Source organism: Catharus ustulatus, chromosome 2 (assembly GCF_009819885.2).
Source record: "Catharus ustulatus isolate bCatUst1 chromosome 2, bCatUst1.pri.v2, whole genome shotgun sequence".
In the NCBI taxonomy this organism is placed as follows: Eukaryota; Metazoa; Chordata; class Aves; order Passeriformes; family Turdidae; genus Catharus; species Catharus ustulatus.
This window is the reverse complement of record NC_046222.1, coordinates 87,843,518-87,863,443: the sequence shown is the minus strand read 5'-3', so window position 1 is coordinate 87,863,443 and position 19,926 is coordinate 87,843,518. Positions and strand designations below refer to the sequence as shown.

Here is a 19,926-nt window from a genome sequence, read left to right as displayed (position 1 = left end):
GTTATTTCAACTCAATTGCAGCTCTCAGGGTCTGACTTCAACTGTGACAGCATGTTACAAATCATATGGTATGCACAATGGAAGCAGAAAAAAAATCAGTAACAGTGAGATGGAAAAGACCTTAGAGAAGTAAATTTCTTTTAACAGGTTGGTGTTCACAGCACTATCCAAATTAGCCTTCTAAGTGCTGCCCTTTACTGCAATGAAAAAAAAGAAAAAAAACCCCAACCAACCAACATTCCCTCAAAAACTTCAGTATAAGCTCCCCTTATTAACCTGGCTGCCACTAACATTTCCTCCCTGGATCTCTTTGGCTCTAACCCACCAGAGCATGGCTCCTACAACAATCATTACCAGTGAGGAATTAAGCCACAATGAATCAGGTGAACTTCAACGGGGTTCTAGCACTTATGAACATAAAAGGTCACTAAAATTGCTAATGCTTAATCCGACCACATTAGCAAGGAAATGAGAATGTTTTGATGCAAAGCACTAAAGTATCCAAAATAACCCTTACAAGAACAGTAATATTCATAAAGGAAAAATATCTGTTAACTCATTATTTAATTCTATGGCTGAAAATTTTTACTAGAAAATGTTCTTTTTTACTGGATGTGGTTTGTGTTTTATTCTGTCTTGAATTAATCTTAGCAAGTATGGGTTTTCCCTTGCTTGTAAAATTGATAAAAGAAGCTTTATTTCTGAAAAACAGCTGCTGGGGTTAATTGTTGCATTTAACTAGTCAGATATTTAAGGTTTGATATAACTAATCTGCAGACACTTTTTTATGTGGAAAGTTTCCTGATGTACTTCTTACACTTTTCTTAACAGACTACTGATAAAGAAGGGCAGTTCCTTATCCATGACATTTATGAAATATTAATTCTGCCCTCTTATTTCATACAAAATTTCATTTACATTTACTTAGTACATAGTTTGCATACTTTATAAGTAGAAATAAGTAAAACTAGTAAAGAGTTTGTTGTTGGATCATTTGTTGTCAATAAATTATGTAAAAATTGATCAAACACGTGAAATAAAAATATTTACTTTGAATAAATTTTTAGGGGTTTTTTGATTAACTTAAAATTACTTATATTCAAAGAGAAGTAGAAAGAGGAAAGAGAATTGGAAGGCAAAGAGATTTCACAGGTCAAATTTTCGTTTGCTGTATAAAATGTAAATTGAGAAATGCAGGGGGTTATAATGGCTTGAATTAATGGAGTCTCTCCCTCTTCCTGTTGAACCCTATGTGTTTAAGGGGCTTACTGGCTTCTTATGGTGTCTAGGAGTTGCTAAATGAGTTAAAAAACTCTAAAAACCTTCCACCAAACTACCTTGGTTATTTGCAAGGATCAAGGAAGGATTTTGTTTGTTTGTTTTTTTGAGAGATGGATTGAAAGGTTTTGAAAGGTGTCAAGCCAGTCACAGGATTTGGAGTACTGAGATGATCCTTGATAGCTGATAGTTCAAGAAAATGCTTCATCAAACAGGGCTGGCTGGCATCTCTTCATTCCTTTGAACCTTCATATTTGATAAGGAGTTTTTTAAAATAACAATTTTAAAATTGTCATTTGTAAGAAAATTTGTTTTTCATGTATCTGATTTATAGGGAGGGAATTTTCAGTGTAGGGAACATAACTGTGACTGTGTCTCCATTTGAACAAAGGACTAATATCGATGTCAAAAAGATCTGCCTTTCAGCAATTTTCCCCCATTGTGGGGGAAACAAAATCTCTGGAATTTTTTAGAAAACTCTGTCAGTAGTAGATTTCATGTGCATGTGTGAAACCAGCAGTCTGGTCATTGTAGCATTGCAATTAGTGATTGAATATTCTGAAAGATCTTGTTAGTAGCAATCCAAGCAGAAATGGAGAAAAGAATGGTGTGCCCATGGTTCACCAGCAAGACAGATTGTGACTTTATGGAACATCCATAGGTTTTGAGTTTCTGTTAGACTTGTCTTGGACGAAGAAAATGACTGTATCCTGGGTTATTTCACTGAAGGCCGCTTTTGTCAAACAAAGAAACAGGAGAAGGCTGACGTCTCTCTTTGCTTACAGAAAGTTTTATATTTTCTGGGATTTTATATCTAAAACACTTTATATAACAGACCAGGCACTAATGTTATGAAGTCACTAAGCGTGCAGTCAGCAGCAAGAGGTGGACTGGAGTTTTTCTGGACATTAAAACAATCATTGTGAGAGAACTGAAAATTGATCTTCCCCTCTCTCACTACCTTTGTCTGCTAGAAAATGGAACATGGTTTGATATATGGAGGCAGGAATGTTTGAAGAAACTGCTGCTAACTGGTAGAAACCACTGGAAAAATACAGTTCTCTCTGTTATCTTAGAAACCCAACATACTTCAGTCATTTAGTCACTCACTTCTTCCATCACACTCTTATCTCTGTTTTATTATGCTTTATCTTTCTCACAAGCCATTCTGGGTCTAAGTCTGTAACATATTTACATTGGGCTAGTTTAGAGAAGTTATTTTTTTCTGCAAATACCTGGACAGTACATCTTGTCCTTCTGGTGTGACAATGTTTATAAATAGAAAATAAGAAAGAAAAATATTTTTCCTTAGGAGAACATGCTAAACAGATCCATACATTTTAGGCTGCAGCCTTCTCATCTGCTTGTTAAACAAATGAATTTCATCTACAAGATAAGCAGAACCTGGGATGTGACTATCAAGGCAGAATCTGACCTTCATTGGGTTTGTGAGTATGACCTAAAGCAGAATTTTTTATCTCCGCACGGAAAGCACATAAAAATGTAAGCTGGAATTGGTGCTACTGATTTGGTTATTTGCAGGCCTACTACACTCTCCATGACTTTTGGGGATTTTCAGAACAGATGCATGTTTTTTGCTTAAAGAAATGAGCGTGGGAGAACTGCAGTGAGCTGGGCTTGTTTCCATTATGCTTAGAGGCCTTTTCTCTGTCACTGAGGTTAAACTGAGAGGTCCAAGTTAAAGCACCCATCTGTTAAACTTTGCATGACACAGAATGTGTTACTCTAAACTTGTGAGAAAATAAAAAAATAAATCCACTGATTCGGAAAGAGAAAGAAATCAAGAGTCATCAAACAAGCAAAGTCAATGGGAATAACTAGCACTAGGACAGGGAAAAAAGCAGGGATGTAGCTGGTGGCAGGATGATGTGAGTTGTGGTAGTATAGGTAAGAAAGGTCTTGGAAAGATCTGGGTGGAACAATTTTAAGGAAATAGCAGTACCTCTCACCAGTTGCAGTACAGAAAGAAAATTCCTGAGAATGGACTGTCTCTGAAGTTATCAGTGAAGGGAAGTCCTGTTTCAAAGCCTGAGAAAATCCTTTTATTTTTCAAGCTTTGTGTATGAGCTATTCATTTTATAGATCTTTCAAGCCATTGCTCTGATGAGTTGGAAAGGGCTGACTGGTGAGATTGACTTTGCTGGCCCTTGGTGAACTCCTACCTTGGGATTCAGCTGTGAATCTCCCTCCAGCATCTCAAGAGCATGCCTAATTTACACAATCTATCTCCTTCTGTACAGCTTCCAGAGGAGTCAATGGGAGTTGTGTGCCTGAAGCCAAGGGCAGAATTTGGCTCAGAGAGAGTATAACAGCTCCAGTGCTTTGCCAAATGAAATACATTTAGAGTCTGGCATGCACAGTTGGATGCAGTAAGTAAAAAATCAGTTTTACTGGATACAAGGCTTCACTGACTAGTGTTACTTCCCTCTTATCATTGTTAAAAGATGTGCTTTATAGGAAAGACTGTGCTAGTTCAAGCCAGAGACTTATCTTTACCTACTGTTCATAGAGTGATGCCTTAAGTATCTCCTAGGTTTTCAGTACTGTGTGACTAACAACTTTCTGTGTCAGAGGCCACATTTTTATTTAGTTCTGCATCAATTATAATAAAAGTTGTGCAAAGTTTAATTGATTTCTTTGTCACAGTTATCTGAAATACTGTTCTTTTTTAATTCATTCCAAATAATTTTCCCAAATTCATCAGCAGTAGCAGTGCAGTTGACTGATAAGATCTATACCTCACTTATAACAGACATTCAGCTTGTCTAGTCACTGCTAAACAGCAAGTATTTTACTGCTAAGTCCCAGTATCTCAGTTCATCAGTGTCAGGAACATGAGTTCTGATGTGGCTTTTTCTTGTGAGGTTCTTCTCATAAGAAGCTGTTCTGAAAATGACTGCCTTGTAGAAGTAGCCTTTTAGTCTTTATTGATATTATATATAGGTAATTCCTATGGGATCATTTTTTCTCGTAGTTACAAAGTTTAATTCAACAGAATTGCACATATGGTCAAGAACTCAGCTATTCACAGACTTTTACAGTCTACAGAAGTCTTCCATAGGAACCATTAGTTGCAGCTGTTTGTTCTTCCCTAAAAACACAGTTGCTTACTGCTATTTCCCTAAACAAATAAGCACAGGAAAAAAAATACAGTTCTTTTTATGGCTGACTGCATATCCCTGAAGTAATCTGCATTGGTTTCTGTGTCATGTTTTTGAGGCTTTTTTCTCTTCACTGATGCATCTGCTTCTTTTCCTTAGTGGTTTTCATCTTTGCTTTTGGTTTACAGTTCTCTCCTCTGGTGAGAAAACCCAAATGAGGAAATCTCTTCACTAGAAATTATTTTCATAGGAATCATTGATTCGTTCAGGCTCCTTAGAAGACACTGCACAACATTAAGGAATCTGTCTGACATGGTAAAGTTCAAGACTTGTATCAGTTGTTTCCTTTAAAGCAACAAGGCAGAAAACCTTGGATTATATTTACAATAATTTTATGCAGTGCAGCATACAAGACCTGATTATTTTTCTTTAAAGTTGTGTCAGGGCTTTGTTCAATATTCCCAGGAAACACTTATTTTCTAGGTAGATATTTCAAGAATGGAAGTCAAAAATTTAATAGATGCAGAAGAGATTGATATAGAAAGTCAAGGTGAGAATGTTTTGGTTAAAGCAATGAAAGATGTTTGGGATTCTTTTCCGCCTCAACATGTGGATTCTAATAACTGCTGTTTGTTGTTAATTACTGAACATACTGCATCTTCTAATAAACATGTCAAAGGAGAATCAAGTTAATTTGTTATATTCCCCTTTGGATATGGCTCCCATATACACAATATTTAGACTAAATGCTGTGACTACCTTTTTCCAATTGATATCTTAGGGAGGCAGGTTCTTAGCAATCTGAACAATGAGAGGGAGGGGGAGCTGAATCCCTGATTGTGCTCCTAAACTAAAATGCCATGCTGTACATGTCTATGAAGTTGGGTGGCTTGAATAGACCAAAGATACCTAAATCATATGCATTTCTTCAAGCAATTAAATCTTAGTGCTTGATGCTGAACGCCTGCCTCTATGTGTGAACTTAGCTTTCAGCATGTGAGAAAGTTTGCAGAGCCTAAAAGGAGAGAGAGAGAGAGAGAGAGCGAGAGAAGGACAGGTAAGATGAGAAAATTATGTCAAGTAGTGGCTATCACCTAGGAGGACATGCAGCATCTGAAATATTTCCACATAAGTTTATATTATATGGTTTACCAGCATTACTTAGATGAGTCACAGCTGGTACTTTATTCCTTATTCACATTAGCACAATCTGAACATATAATAAAGGGGAAGCCACATACATGGACTAGACAAAGAAATGGAATAATCAAAAACCTGTGTTTGAATAATTAATCAGCACAAAGTTATTGCAATCCAAGAATATTTTAATTAATCAGAACTAATTAAAAAACATTAAGTAAAATATAATTAGTTTTATATAGGTTTCAGGTGTTTCTTAATAGAATAAACCTCTTGTGTGAAATATTTAGGTAACAACTATCATAAAGGAGACTGATTTAGAGTGTAATAATGTGTTCTAAAAGAGTCTGCTTTTCTGTGTCAGTTAGGAGGAAGATGTCATTATATTTGATGGTGTATTCATTGTGCCTAATACTCAGTTAGCTGTAGCAGAGTGTACAACAATACTTCTATAGTATTTTTCACCCTGCCCATACACCCACTCCATAACTGTGGTTGTCCCAAAAATGTTTTATAGAATTTATTCTCTCACTCTGCTTCATTTTTTTTCTTTCTCATTTCTCATCGTAATGAATACATCAGAAACAAGCTGAACTGATAAAAAAAAAAGTGGGATAGACATGTAAGAGCCTGTCTATTACTTTTGCAAATTTTACCCATGGCCACCCACAGAAACAGGTTGGCTTTTTAATTTTTTTTAAATAATTTTTTTCTATTTATTCTTCTTTATGTCTTCTGACATATTTCCAATTTTATGACTGTTTGAAATACCAGAATTCCTCTAAGTGAGTAAAGTTAGGAAGTATTAGCTAAGGCTTTGATATGTTCATTTCCAGAGTTATTACTGTACATGAGTGATGTGAGAACATTGTGATCCTCTGCTGTTCATTATGGCTATGTACCTGCATTTAAGAAGGTTTGCTAAAAATACCATAAAGTTCATTATGTACCAGAATGGCTAACTATTCTCATTAATTTTGAAAGTGCATGCAATTTAAATTGGTTTTGAATACACACTAATGCATGGAAAAGTCTGATTGCACAGTGAAGGAACAGATGGTCTCTGCCTTGAGGAGTTTACCACCTGGAAATACAAAAGCCATGTAGGGAGAGAGTGTATACACAGAAAAGAAAGGCTCACCACACAGGAGGAGAGTGGGGATGGGAAGGGTTGAGTCACGGGGAAGGAATGAACAACAGCCCGTCAGGAAACACCCTGTGAGTTCCAAACATTTTTATTTTGTTTGATAGGGGTTTGGGTAGGTGGAGATCAGTTAAACAGGACAAAGAAAAGGCAGGGAAAGAGAGGCGAGGGCATTTCAGGATGTGGAGAGGAGAGGAGGGAGCAGGCATGCGACAAAGAGGAGGGTAGAGATAGGGAAAGGTGTGGGGGTGAGATGGATTGAAACAATCAGCAGTGGGAAAGGATAATTAAAAATCACGGGTGTCTGTCAGACGTTAAGCCTCTTTTACCTTTGCTATGTCAGCTTCATTGTCAGACTGGATCCTCCCTGTAGTCTCTTCCTCATTCCAAGCTGCTCCTGTCATTGTTTAACACGGTTGTGCATGAACCGTGCTTTCAGACTGAAGCCATAAAATTATACAGTGCACTTAATTGAAAGATTGAAAAATTACTTTACAGCGACAGACTACACAATGGTTGACACTTAGTGACTGATCTTAGGCTACTGTACTCAGTGAGTGTAATTTAATGTTGTAACTTTCAAGTATGAAACCAATGATTTTTCCTCTGGCAGAGGGAAATTGTTCTTACACCACATTAACTTTTAGGGTTGGAAAGGGAACTTCTCCCTTAACCTATCCCTCTTAAAGATTCAGATAGCTAATAATATTTCTTGCTTATTCTTGAGATGGCCTGAATCTCAAAAATGGTCTGTGTGTGTGTATATTTCCTTAGGTGGAGTGAGCTTTTAAATTTCCTTAATATTGAAATGTTTTGCTTAAATGCTGAGAATTTTTATTTTACTTTAAAAAATGATAGCAGATTAATGGTAAATAAATATTCTGATCAGAAATCCTAGATCAGGTTTAAGTCTTTTGTCTCTGCCATCCTTTCTCAGGGAAACAAAACCCAATTAAGATCCAATTCTATCTGTCTCTCTCCTTGCTCGCCACAACTTGTTTGAAAAGAGTAGCTTGTTTTTCTGAAAAGCTACATTAAATCAGAAGATTTTGAAATGGACAGGGTCTGCATACCCTAATTTGTTCCATAAAACATGGTAAAAACAGCAAAGTAGATCCAAACAGCTTCTAAATTGTTTGAATAGTGACACATGTAATGGCTGAGCTTTATAGGCTGCATGCCTGTTTATTTAAGTTCAGTTACTGGCTGCCAGAATTATACTCATGGGACCCCAATATCTCCAATCCATAATCTTATTTTCCAGTCAAAATTCAGAAAAAAACCCACCCCCAAAATAGAGGAAGCCCAAACAAACCACTCTCTGTATGAAGCCAAGGTTTTTTTGCAACTCAGTAAATTCAGCCCTTCTATCCATAAGCTTGGCATTTGCATTGTCAGCACTTACTCTTTTAAGTGGAATTAGAAAAACAAAACATCAATGGAAAATCAAGCTGATTTCAATATTGTTCAACAAAGCAGGAATCAGCTGACACTGTAGGAACTTCTTATCCCATTTTCTCTGAACAGCAGGGTAGGAGCACTTTCAGTATTAAGATATTTCATTTTCTCTAAAAATTACACTGAAGACTGCAGTTTGGTGTCATTTACAAATATTTGAATTTCATAATTGTTTCCATACAATATGGAGACAGAACCCACCAGAATTCCTGACTTTATTGAATATCCTTACTGACAGAGTCTCACTTTCAGTATGTAGTGTCAAACTTGCATCTTTAGATCACATCTGCTGAATCTCTAGCATTAGAATAAATTCTTAAATTTACTTTTCAAGCATCTCCTCTCATGGAAGTGCAGCTAATGGCACATTATTTGCAGCTTCTGTTCAGTAACACTTTGTTCCAACTAACACCTCTACCCAGAGCTCATTAAAGCAGCACTTACATGCCTTCAATAAAAAGAGAATAGTTTCAAGATGAGCACTGGGTGTCTGATCTTCTTTTACACAGATTATACCTTGTTTTGCCCATGCTCTAAGCAGTGCATGAGTGAACTTTTGCCTGAAATACTGTAGCAAGAAATGGCTTCTTCACTGTCTTATTAAACTGTCACAAAACCTATCTGAGAACCAGATATTCCATTGCAGTGTACTAGGAAATTTAGGAGATCATAGAGAAATTCTCTCAATAAAAAAATAAAAATGTTCATCTTTTACTGACCTACAAATTACAATTTATTGTAAACATTTTTTCCCAGCTTTGTAGTATTAAAACTTTTTCATTAATCAAACTCATGAATTAAAAAAAAAAGTAATATATTATACATTTGATATATTTAGAAATCTGATATATATCTGATATCTGATAGAATGAGATATACTCATATTGTCAAAAAGCCTTACACTTTTTCGACATGAAAATTCCACCCTCAAAAATGTTACTTCAAACATCTCTGGTTTGCTTTTACTTTCCTTTTTCTTTCACAGCTTTACAAAATGCAATCACTGAGTCCCAGAGAGTGAAGTAGAATCTCATTCCTGTGAAATGATCAGACACCTCATTCCAGGAGTCAGGGGACACCAGACATGCTGGATGAGTCTTTTGGAAAGTCTAGTTGATGAGATCAGGCTTGAGTCTCAAGTCATTAGATGCTTACTTTAATTCAGGTCTCATTCTACTGCCGTTGAAAAAGTAAATGATACATCAGTGTTGTTGGTGACATAAATTAAAGTCTTCTTTTTATTATTTTCTGGGTTTTCATTTCATATATAGATCCTTGAACTAAGGGTCCTGGTGGGAGGAGGCTGGCACACGGCAATAGCTATAGAAGGAGATACACCTCATTTGCATGTGCAAACAGCTAAGTAACTCTAGCAGTTTTTGTATTCCCCTGACTAATCATTCTGGCTTGCCTTCTGTGTTAAATAATGTTTCAAGGGAAAAAAGCTGGGAATTTAAATGTCCCATCCTCATGTATTTCCCAGTGAAGTGAATGCTCAGTCTGTGCTTGTATTGATAGGCTTGCCTGGCTACCACAACAGGACTCCTTTCTAACTGAGCTAGCAGAAAAGCCTTGTCTAGTCTCTATCTGGGTCTACATATACGAGAGAAATCAAGCTCCTTCCTGCTGACAGAAAGCGTCATGAAAGAGAGAAGTGAACAATGCTAAGTCATTTGTAGTCCTACATTTTTCATGCACATTATTATTTATGTTTGTTATTGCAATAGTACCTCGAAACTCCATCCAAGAGTTGCCAACAGCTCAAGAATCACTGTATAGGTTGTCACAGATATCTGTAACAAAAAAAAAAAAAAAAACCCAAAAAACAACTTATATACTGAAGACCTGACATTTAAAAGACATGAAAATTGCTGAGGAGACAATTGGGATGTGAAGCCAAGAAGGTTATCAAAAATACCTGCTGCACATCACAGACCCATGGCAGAGTCATGGGTTACCCATTGTTACAGCATGTGTTTAATCATAAAATGAATTTTTACACTGTTTGTGTTCAAGTTTTAAAGCTATGGCAGCAAAATCCATTGCAATGCCTATTACTTGGTCATATGTCTCCTAGAATTTACAGTTGCAATTTGGATTAGATCCAAACTGGTGTTAGAAGCTGCACAGATGAGCATTGCAATGGACACCTTACTGGCACCTAAAAGGACATCAGGTGCCATTTGGAACCATGAAGTGAATACCTAACTCCTGCTTTAAAAAGTGAGAAGTAAGGAGTAGATAATTAATGACTGTTTTCTCCTTAGGAGGATGTATCAAGTGAAAACCCTTAGGGGTCTCTCCTAGATCATGTATCTTTCAAAATAACCATAATTATGTGGACAGAGAACAACTAACAGAAAGATGGGACTGGCTAAGCATCCTGAATTATTAAATGCAACAAGAAAAAGAAATTTTCTCTCTTGTAGAAGTATCTCACTGAATACATGGAACGGGTAATTGACTGCCAAGTCCAAAACAATACAGTAAAGTTGAAAATGGTATGGGGAAGCATGACAATAATGATTAAAGGCATGGAATGACTTCAATACTAAATAGACTAGGATTCTTCAGTATGAGAAAGAAATTGTTTAAGTGGGATATGAATGATTCTGGGAAAAACGGATGGCCCAGAAAAGTTGTGCTAGAAATCACTTGATGTTTTCCTAATGCAAGAATTGGAAGAAAACAAATAAAACAGACAGGGTTAAGTTGAAAATGAGCAAAAAAGAGAGATTGTTTCCATGGTGGACATGCCGTGCAACTGTGGACCTGAAATTATTGTGGACGGAAAGATGACCTGGTCTGGAAAAGTGATTAGACACATGGGAAAAAATGCCCATAGTATTCAATGTGAAGTTATGGACTGGGTCCAGAAGGCTGTCTTTTGCAAGTTTATGGAAGATAAGAAAGTCAATAAGGGGGCTATAACTGTATTCTAGTCCTACTTTCTAGGTACCTGCTGTTGGCCACAGTCAAATATGATTCTGCAATAGATTGCTTTTTTTTACCTGCTCCTTTATAGCCTTTTTTAGGATATTATAGGCAACAAATGGGCACAATTAGGTCTGTCAGTATAACTGATAACAGGAAACATGCTGAGTAAGAAGCCATCTAAACCAGCCATGTAATCTCTGAGAACAGGTCTGTCACAGCAGTGTAAGTCCCATTTGACCTCAGCAGTAGCACAGGGTTTGAGAATGCAGTGGTGCTTTCACTGGATGATGATGGACCTTAAGCAGGAAACCCTCAGCACCAAACAGAGTCAGGCCTCAAAGCATAATTAGGGAGGAAGCTTTTATCAGATAATCTTTTGCTTTGAATAGATTGCAAAATCTCTCTCGGGCAATTTGGCTGCTTTTATCTCACCAAGCAGTAAAGCAAGGACAAAGGCAGGATCAGCTCTGCGGTAGGGTTCTGTGGAGTTCATTCTTGCATCGTGTGGCTCAGAAAATGAGCTTGGTCTCACTGCAGTCAAGGCTGATTTGTGATCATGCTGATTGTCCTGGACTGGAAGTGTTGCATGAGCAGGTTTTGGAATAGGTAGCACAGACCCTCTGGGGATCTTCTGTGGTTTGTAGCCCCCTTGAGAGCAATTGGATTCTCTTCATCTGTCACATTAACATTGCAGATTTGAAATTAAAATAATAATAAATAAAAAGAAACCTCAGGCCTGATTTAAAATTAGAAAGAAAGAAAAAAAGTGTTCCACTTCATTAAATGACCTTGTAATTTATCAGCAACTTTGACAGGAAGTTTGCAGAATGAAAAAAAAAAAAAAAGGAATAAAGAAAGAAAAATGCAGTGAAGTTTATGAGTGTTTTTACAAATTGTTGTTCTACCTCCTCCAAATCTCTGGCATCGCAGGTAAAGCATTGTGCAGCTGGTATCTTGACTTACCATTCGCTCTCAGGCTCTGCAGGGAGTGTCAGACCATCAGCACTGATGTTCAGAGCAAAGCTGTGAAAACAAACTGCAGCAGATTAGTTGGGCTGATGACCAGGTTATTTAGAGCTCACCACTTTGTGTGCCCTTACATCTCAACCAAACAATTACCCTTTTCCATCCTTTTATTTGTGCATGTACTTATCAAGAAAAACAGTGTTTGCAAGGGGACATTTTATTAAATAGGGTGATTCATTTAAGAAGTGTTTCTTTGACTCTAGAATGCCAATATATTTTGCTCTTTAATTAAGAAGGTAAACAGCACAAAAGACAAATATGAAAATGCTAGTTATCTGAAATACTTGATTGTGTGAAAGAGAAATTAAAGGCAGCTGGAGAAATGCTGGAGCCTGATTCTGTCATTTTGAACAATTGTTCTTATACTAATAGCTTGGTTGTTTACCTTAAGGTCACTCACAAAGTGAATGCCATTTTGTGAAAAGTAGTGCTGTTGCATAGCCTTTAAATGAAAATATAAAAAAGCTGAGATAGATGCTTCAAAGCTGGACATTTATCTATTCACTTTTTTTTTCTCACCTTCCAGAAATGTTTTAAAATGATTTGTCAGCTTGATTTGTCCCCTTTTTATAACTTAATATGTTTGTGGTTCGAAGTAATGGGAGATGAATGAAGTGGAGCAGTCATTTCTAAGGTGAAATCACAGGGAATTAAAGAATTGTTACACAACTTTTTATTAAAGGTACCAGAGATCATGTTCCCTTAAGAGAAAACACTGCATGGTGTGGTTTGAGAATAACTTTTTTTTTGACATTTTAAAACTACTGCACTTTCTAAAGGGTTGTCATTTGTTCTTAAGTATTGAGACTTAGCATCAACTTTTTATTTAGTGCAGCAGCAGAAAACATTGAGCTTGTCCTGGTTTTGTTGTTGTGAATGAGTAGATGCTGTCAACTTACTAATGCTTCAAGAAATTCACTGAGTTACTTATTCTGCTTTTGTTGTTTTAAGGCTTATGTTCTTTGCATTTTTTCCTCTGGGGTTTCTGTTGAATCATATACAGAAGTACTTGTTCATAATTCTCCATGGAAAGCCTTGGTTTATAGTATTATCAATTGCTGTCAGGAACAGGGTGATTTGCTATTATCACACACATATATGTGTTAATATTTGTGACAAGCCATACCAAAGATTAACAATTTGCATCTTGTCCAAGTGATTGATTTCAAGATGACTTGAAAAACAGAGGAGAAAATAAAATCCTATCAAACATGTATCTCAAACTTTGGACAAGATGGTAAGTTTGTCTTCTCTGGGGAGAAAAATTGGCAAACGATCCACAAGAGTCGTGTACCAGGATTAGAGATCCCACTTTATCTTTTTCCCATTCTGAAGACTTAATTTTAATCTTTTCAACAGAGTATACAAACAGGAAGGAGAGATTACCACAAGAAGATAGGTGTTAAAGAGATGTATTGAAATCCATTCCTTGGCTGCATAAACATCACTGTGGTTAATTCCTCCATTTTTAGACATTCTTTACTCAAGTTATTTTTACTTATCAAGTTCACACTTCATACCTTTAAAGAAAGGTTGAATAAAAGACTCTTGCTCAAGGCTATCTTAATGAACCTGAGATGTAGTCTAATTTTGAAAGGTAGGTACTTTGACAGCAATTTCAAAGCCAATCCCTTACACACAGTCTTAGCTCAAAGCAAATGCTCCAGGAATAACTTGTTTATTGTTTATATAAAAGCTCACTTCAAACTATTACTCCTGGGGTGGAGAGCAGCTGGAGTAGGCAGAGCACACATTTGTTTTCTTTCTTTCCAATAAGATTATCTCAAAGACACTTCTCCCCTTCTCCTCCTTTGCCCTTTACCTGTGAAACAGAACTAAGCACAGCTGTTTGGGAGCAGGAAAGGTGACAGCTCATCTTTATGCAAATCTGTACCTTTTCATTAAACTAGTTAACTTAAATCAGTGGTAAACTCATGTAGACACTCCTAGCTAGCTTTGAATCATCTTACTTGCAACTGCCTTTACCAAACTGAAACAAGTGTATCTGCACAGCTTCTTACTCCTCTTAAAGAAAGAAGATCTAAAACCATTAGTGAATCTTAAGCATTTTAACATTCAAAGAGAACCAGCACACTCAATTTTTTCGGCGTGTTGATTTATCACACAGTAAAAATCTGCCAAATGAGTGGGGGAAGGTCTGTTGCTGTTTTTAGGGTCTGCAGGAGCAAAACTATCTCACATCATCCAAATTCCAATATGGAAAGACTGTGAAGTCCATGGCTTTTGAAATGGTAAATTTGCTGAATATCATATTATAGCTTGAGTTTCAGCTTCACCATAAGTAAATTTCATAAAGTTTCTCTGGCTCTATGATTAGAAATTATATTACTAGAGGGTTTTAGGAACTCCTTCCTTCTCCCCAGCTCTACTGGAGAATCACAAAGGCAGCAACTCTACCAAAGGTAAATGCACACTCTAAATATTCTGGGTGGTGTTTGGGGCTTCGGCACACTGCTAACTGAAGTAACAATTCACCCCCAACACAATAGGGACTTTCCTCTTTCCCTACAGTTGGCCTAAAAAGAGGAATATTGTGGAGATGAAAAAGACATTTCCCTCTGTCAACTTCTCATTTTGGGCTGTATACAAGCAAGTTTGTTTGTTGGGAAACACAGAGGGACATTCAGTCTATGGCTCATGCATCCCCTGCCAGCCATGCCTCCTGGTTCTTCAAGAGCAGGCAGTGGTCCCGTAAATAATGCTTTTCTTCACGTGAGAGCACTAGGACTTGAATGACTTTTTTTTTTTTGAGGAGTGTTTTAATTTCTCTGATGCTTAGACTGATTGTCTCATTAAAGAGACAATGGACTGGGTGATTGCCTTATGCTCTCTCATAAGAGCAGGAGATTTGGTTTTCCAGCTGGGCATGTTTTTTACTTCTGCTCAAGGAGCAGTCTTACATCAGCTCTTCACATAGCCTCTCTTGTATGAAACATGAGAAAATTATCAAATCACTGTGACACACTGCCTTGGAAGTGGCAACTTCTAAGTTATGAAGATAGGGAGAGATGCTGAGTTTCCGACTACGTATTACAAGAGGCATAAAAGATGTAATGTCTGATTATTCAGTGCCAAGATCCCACTAAATCCTGAGCAGAACCTTTTTCCTCAAGCAACTTTGCACATGTGTTACAGTGTTGAAGCCTTTCTGACACGTGTGTGATGGGGCTTTTGTATTTATACCAAAGACTGACTTTGTGCACAGGCTAACTGAAAGGCCTATGAAACACTCCCTCTGGAAACACCTTTATTTGTCCAAACTCAGGGAAAAAATTTGTGAATTGTACCAAACTGGTTGGCACAACTACTAAGCTGTTTTTTCAGTTGTGGGAGAAGAAGCTGGAGCAGGGGATCAAGAAAGCAAGCTGGCATGGACTAAGGACATCAATGTAAGTGAAATAAAGGGCATGTAAAAGAGAGATGAAACAAACTGTCCTGAAAGGTGCTATCAGAGAGGGCTGGGGGAAAAAATGATCATGTATCCTGACTCCAGTCATTTCACTATCTTACAGGTGGCAGATTTACATGACTGAGGAATCATGTTCTCGGAGCATCATGAGGTACATCTCAGGAGGTAAATGTGGATAAACATAATAGAGACCTCACATCATTCTGAAAGAGACCTAAAATAAAACAGAACAGGCAAGACTTTCTGAAACCTCAACATTTGTAAAGGGCCTGTAAGTACCTCTACAGGATTATGGCAATGGTAGGAACCTTTCCTGAAGAGGACTGGGGCTGTCCTTCTCCTTTAATGTTCATGCATTAAACTTGGAAAGACATTTTATGAGTGAGGTAGTGTACATTTGCCTTTCTGGGGCAGAGCTGTGCCTCGGGGAGCAAAAATGTGTGTGTATGTGCACATTTGTGTCAAGCTGGCTGCAGTCATTATAGCTCTGTGATGCCTATCTCTAAACACCTCCTCTGGATTGTGTCAAATACTAATGAAGAAAGATAAAATAGTCTGCCTGAGAAACACGTGTGAGACTGCTTGCAGTTTTGGCTGAATTTTGGTAATGGTTATTAGGATGTGTGTAGAAAATAGATGAGTACAATAGAAAGAGCAAAGGTGTTTGTGGAAATTGTCATTCAAACCAGACCAGCATTCAACTTTGACATAGGAGACATGCAATTCTGCTGTAATGAGGACATTAAGTCAATAAGGAGTGCATTCTCTCAAAGTCAGAAGACTACAACACAAACTTGTTTAGAATTACCGTTAAATTGTGGTACACTTCACAAAGAAATAGATGTGAACATTTCAGAAAGCAGTCATCAAGCACCTTGTTGTTTGCCAAGAAAAATAGGCAATTATGAACATTATGTCCAACTATGCATCATATCGGCTCCAATCAAAACCATTTAAATCCAGTCAAGCATTGCTTTCACACATAAAACCCTACCCAATACTTGATTATACCTCAGCATACCAGGTATGCAGCCTAGGATGCTGGCCAATAACAATATTCCATTGTCTAGGAATTTTAATCCATACATCTATATTTATAAATGTCATAAATTTGATTGCAAAAGATTGCAATTATCAAACCCTTGCTGTTTTCCCTTTTCTGTCCAAATCTGTTAAAAACTCTTTGAAATCAAAAGCAAACAAATAAACAAAGTCTGTTAAAAAGGGGCACTCACTGTCAAGCATTTAAGTGGGAAAAACCGGACACAGAAAATTACTTAGTTTTTCTACAGTTCTTTAGCCCTCCCCAGGTGATGCTGCCTCTCAGCAGAGTAAAATTACTATATGGAGAAAATGGTTTAGACTGCACATACCCGGACTGAGGGAAAAATTGCTTCAATATAGATATATTAAAAACAAACAAAAAAAAGCCTTACAGGCACTTTTGTGGTCTCACAGAAACAATGAATTCTAGTCCTCCTACTGCTCTGCTGAGGTAACTAATTAGCTTTTTTTTTAGCCTTACAAAAGCCCTTTATATTGGAGACTTATTCTGAAAATGTGTCACTTGCTGGTATGCAAGCACCAGGTCATCTCAGCAAGTGTCAGTAGCACTGGGAGTCTTAGCATAGTAGAGTGACCCGTGTTTTAACATTATGTCAATTTGACCTGCTGTGAGCATGCTATTGAATTTACAACACTGACAGACTAATTGAAGTAGGGCTCTCCACATTTACAGGAACTGGAACCGAATCCCTATTAGCAAACCCAGGAATACTCTTCCTCAAGCAGCGGCTCAGAGATTCAGTGTCATGGGTCTATGTTGCTCAGCCATCCACTGCATGAGTACTTCCTTTCACAGTCTCCATCCTAATTTGCTTTTCTTTTTTTTTCTTTTTTTTTTTTTTTTTTTTTTTCTCCTAACGCAGCTTTCAGTGAGAGACACTTACCTGGTTTCATAATAAAAATGATGGCTAAAATATCTCTGTCAGAAATCTCTTTCCAAGAGCAATGTTGCTGTCAAACACTCCAGACAAACTATGTGGTTAAATGCTTAACTCTCGAGTACAATGGCCACGGCTTAACCGAAAGTACGATCTTATCACTGGTATTAAAAATGGCACGTACAATCTTAAATAGCAAAATGGAGGGATCAAATAGCTTTGGTCTGTCACTTCATGACCAGACATTCCAGGAATCTTTGAGAGACCCTCACCCAGTGAAAAGACATGTACAGTAGCTGACAAAAAAGTATTTTTTCAGATACTATCAAGGGTGAATCTGCACAGAGGTACATTTCATTTTATAGCAGCCAGTTTTGGAATGTACCTGCCAGAAATAAGAATGCTTCCTTCATTTAGCCTGATTTATCATCACAAGAACTAACAGAGCTCCTTCATAAACTACTGGAGCTGAGCTCTGGCAAAAGTCCAACAAAGTTGCACAACTTAACACCACAAGGAATATAATGCTTATATTTTCCCTTCAAATAATACCCACAATTTTCCATATTGTACCAGAATTCATTAAGTGATTCTGATAATATATAGAGACAAAAGATATTTCTTTTCTCACAGAATATTTTGAAAGCCAGTCATGACACCAAATGTTCAGGTAAGTACCTTAGACACATTATAGACCCTAAACTGAATTTCTTGGAAGGGGTGGTAGGCACCTAAATACCATTGCAGTGTGCTGGCAGTAGACATCTGGGTTCTTAGGCAGAGATTTAGGTATGAACCACTCCCTCCCCACGCCCACCTGCTGGATGACTTACATCTCCACCTAATTTAGGTGAGTGCTATCTTTATTCCCCTTAGGGCCCAGGAGAATTTCCCTGGCTATTTGCCTGGTGTAGCTCTGCCTTTAAACATCTGTGGTCTAGCCACTTTCACTTTGGGTGCAGGGTAAATTGGTATCAAATTGGGACCAGGGTTAAATAGACACTGCTGACCACCTTTCATGTGCTTTTTTGTACATTGTGCATGTGTGCAAAGGGAATGTTCATGTTATGCAAACAGTGATAACGTAATCTCTGTGTCAGTGCTCCATGACTATCTTGCACTTAGCCTTGGTTTGCTCTCTCTGCTTGACTCTAGCAACCTCACTCTTTTTCTCCTTGTCTTTATTTAATAACTGAGAGTTTGCATTCAGAAAGATATTAAGGTACCTAAAATTTAAAGTTGTCTAAATTCTTTTGATTTTAACAAGAATTAAGAGATGGATATTTGAATGTGTTTGTAGATCTGAGTGTTGATGAAGGTTTAACAGCCATCTCAGTTTGTGGAAAAAAGATAAAAGATTTATGAGAATAGTTTTTTGGCCAACATGAGAAACTGCTACAAGTACTGTGAAAATCCTAACATTAATGCACAGACATTAATCTGATTTCACTTTTCAGTGTTGATATCTATTCATAAATATATTAAATGATCAGTAAATCAAACTCTGAATATTATTTTAGTTCAGAGCACAAACTAAGCACAACATGAAAAAATGAACCTTGAGTGCTTTTTACTTGAACTTTGTATGTAACCATATTAAGATGCTGAATATTTCAAAGGCTGATAGTATTTATAGCTTTTGACTTTTAACCATATTATATCCTTTGCCTTATTTCTTGTCCTCAGCAAATGTCAAGTGGGTGTTGTATGGAACTGAGAGAGACCAATCTCAAGAGAACATCCGCCTTCAATAAGTGGAACTCCAGATTACACAAAGCTGCAGGCATAAAAGCAGCTGCAAAAGCAAGTTCACTCTGAAAATGAAGCAATTTTCTCTAGAAAAAGGAACATGAGAGTTAAAGTAAGGACTAAACTGAAATCATCGTACTTTTAGAAAATGTACTTTATATCTAACAGTATTTGCAGTCAAATTAAATCTGTGATGTGGGTTATAGTTTTTAAACTTTCTATTTCCTTTTCCTGGAGTTTGCATATTTATATCAAAAAGCCATCCCAAATATGCACTCTGCTCCTGAGAATTATGGTCTACCAAATAAGTTTGAATTTCTGAGAACTATGATCCAATGAATAAGCTTGAATTTCTTTGTATATTCAAGCTATTCTTTTAAGAACATCTAAGCAGGATGTTTTTTCAGAGATGTAACTCAAATCCAAGGGGCTGGAGTATTTGACTTATAGTAAAAGAGCCAGAACCAGGTCTTGTTTTGTAATACATGTACAGAGTGCAGAGTGCAGGTGATGACTTGAGGTGTGAAAGCTTGTATTATAAAACCTGCACCCACACATTCTGAAAACTCTGCCAGGTTTGTCATAAAAGTTAGCTAAAACTGTGAAGCTTTCAAATAAACTTATGCCTAATTTTGAGTGAATATTGACTGATTTATGGTCACCTATATCTATCAAGCCAAGGTTCAGGATTTTTTTCTT

The 19,926-nt window shown here is 37.1% G+C and overlaps 1 long non-coding RNA gene across 1 annotated transcript; it reads left to right on the top strand.

The window, feature by feature from the left end:
• Positions 1–6,675: 6,675 nt before the first annotated feature.
• Positions 6,676–19,726, top strand: LOC116992876. The gene is made up of 3 exons (XR_004417126.1): positions 6,676–6,758; positions 15,639–15,700; positions 19,165–19,726. It is a non-coding gene; the product is annotated as an uncharacterized LOC116992876 (long non-coding RNA).
• Positions 19,727–19,926: the final 200 nt, after the last annotated feature.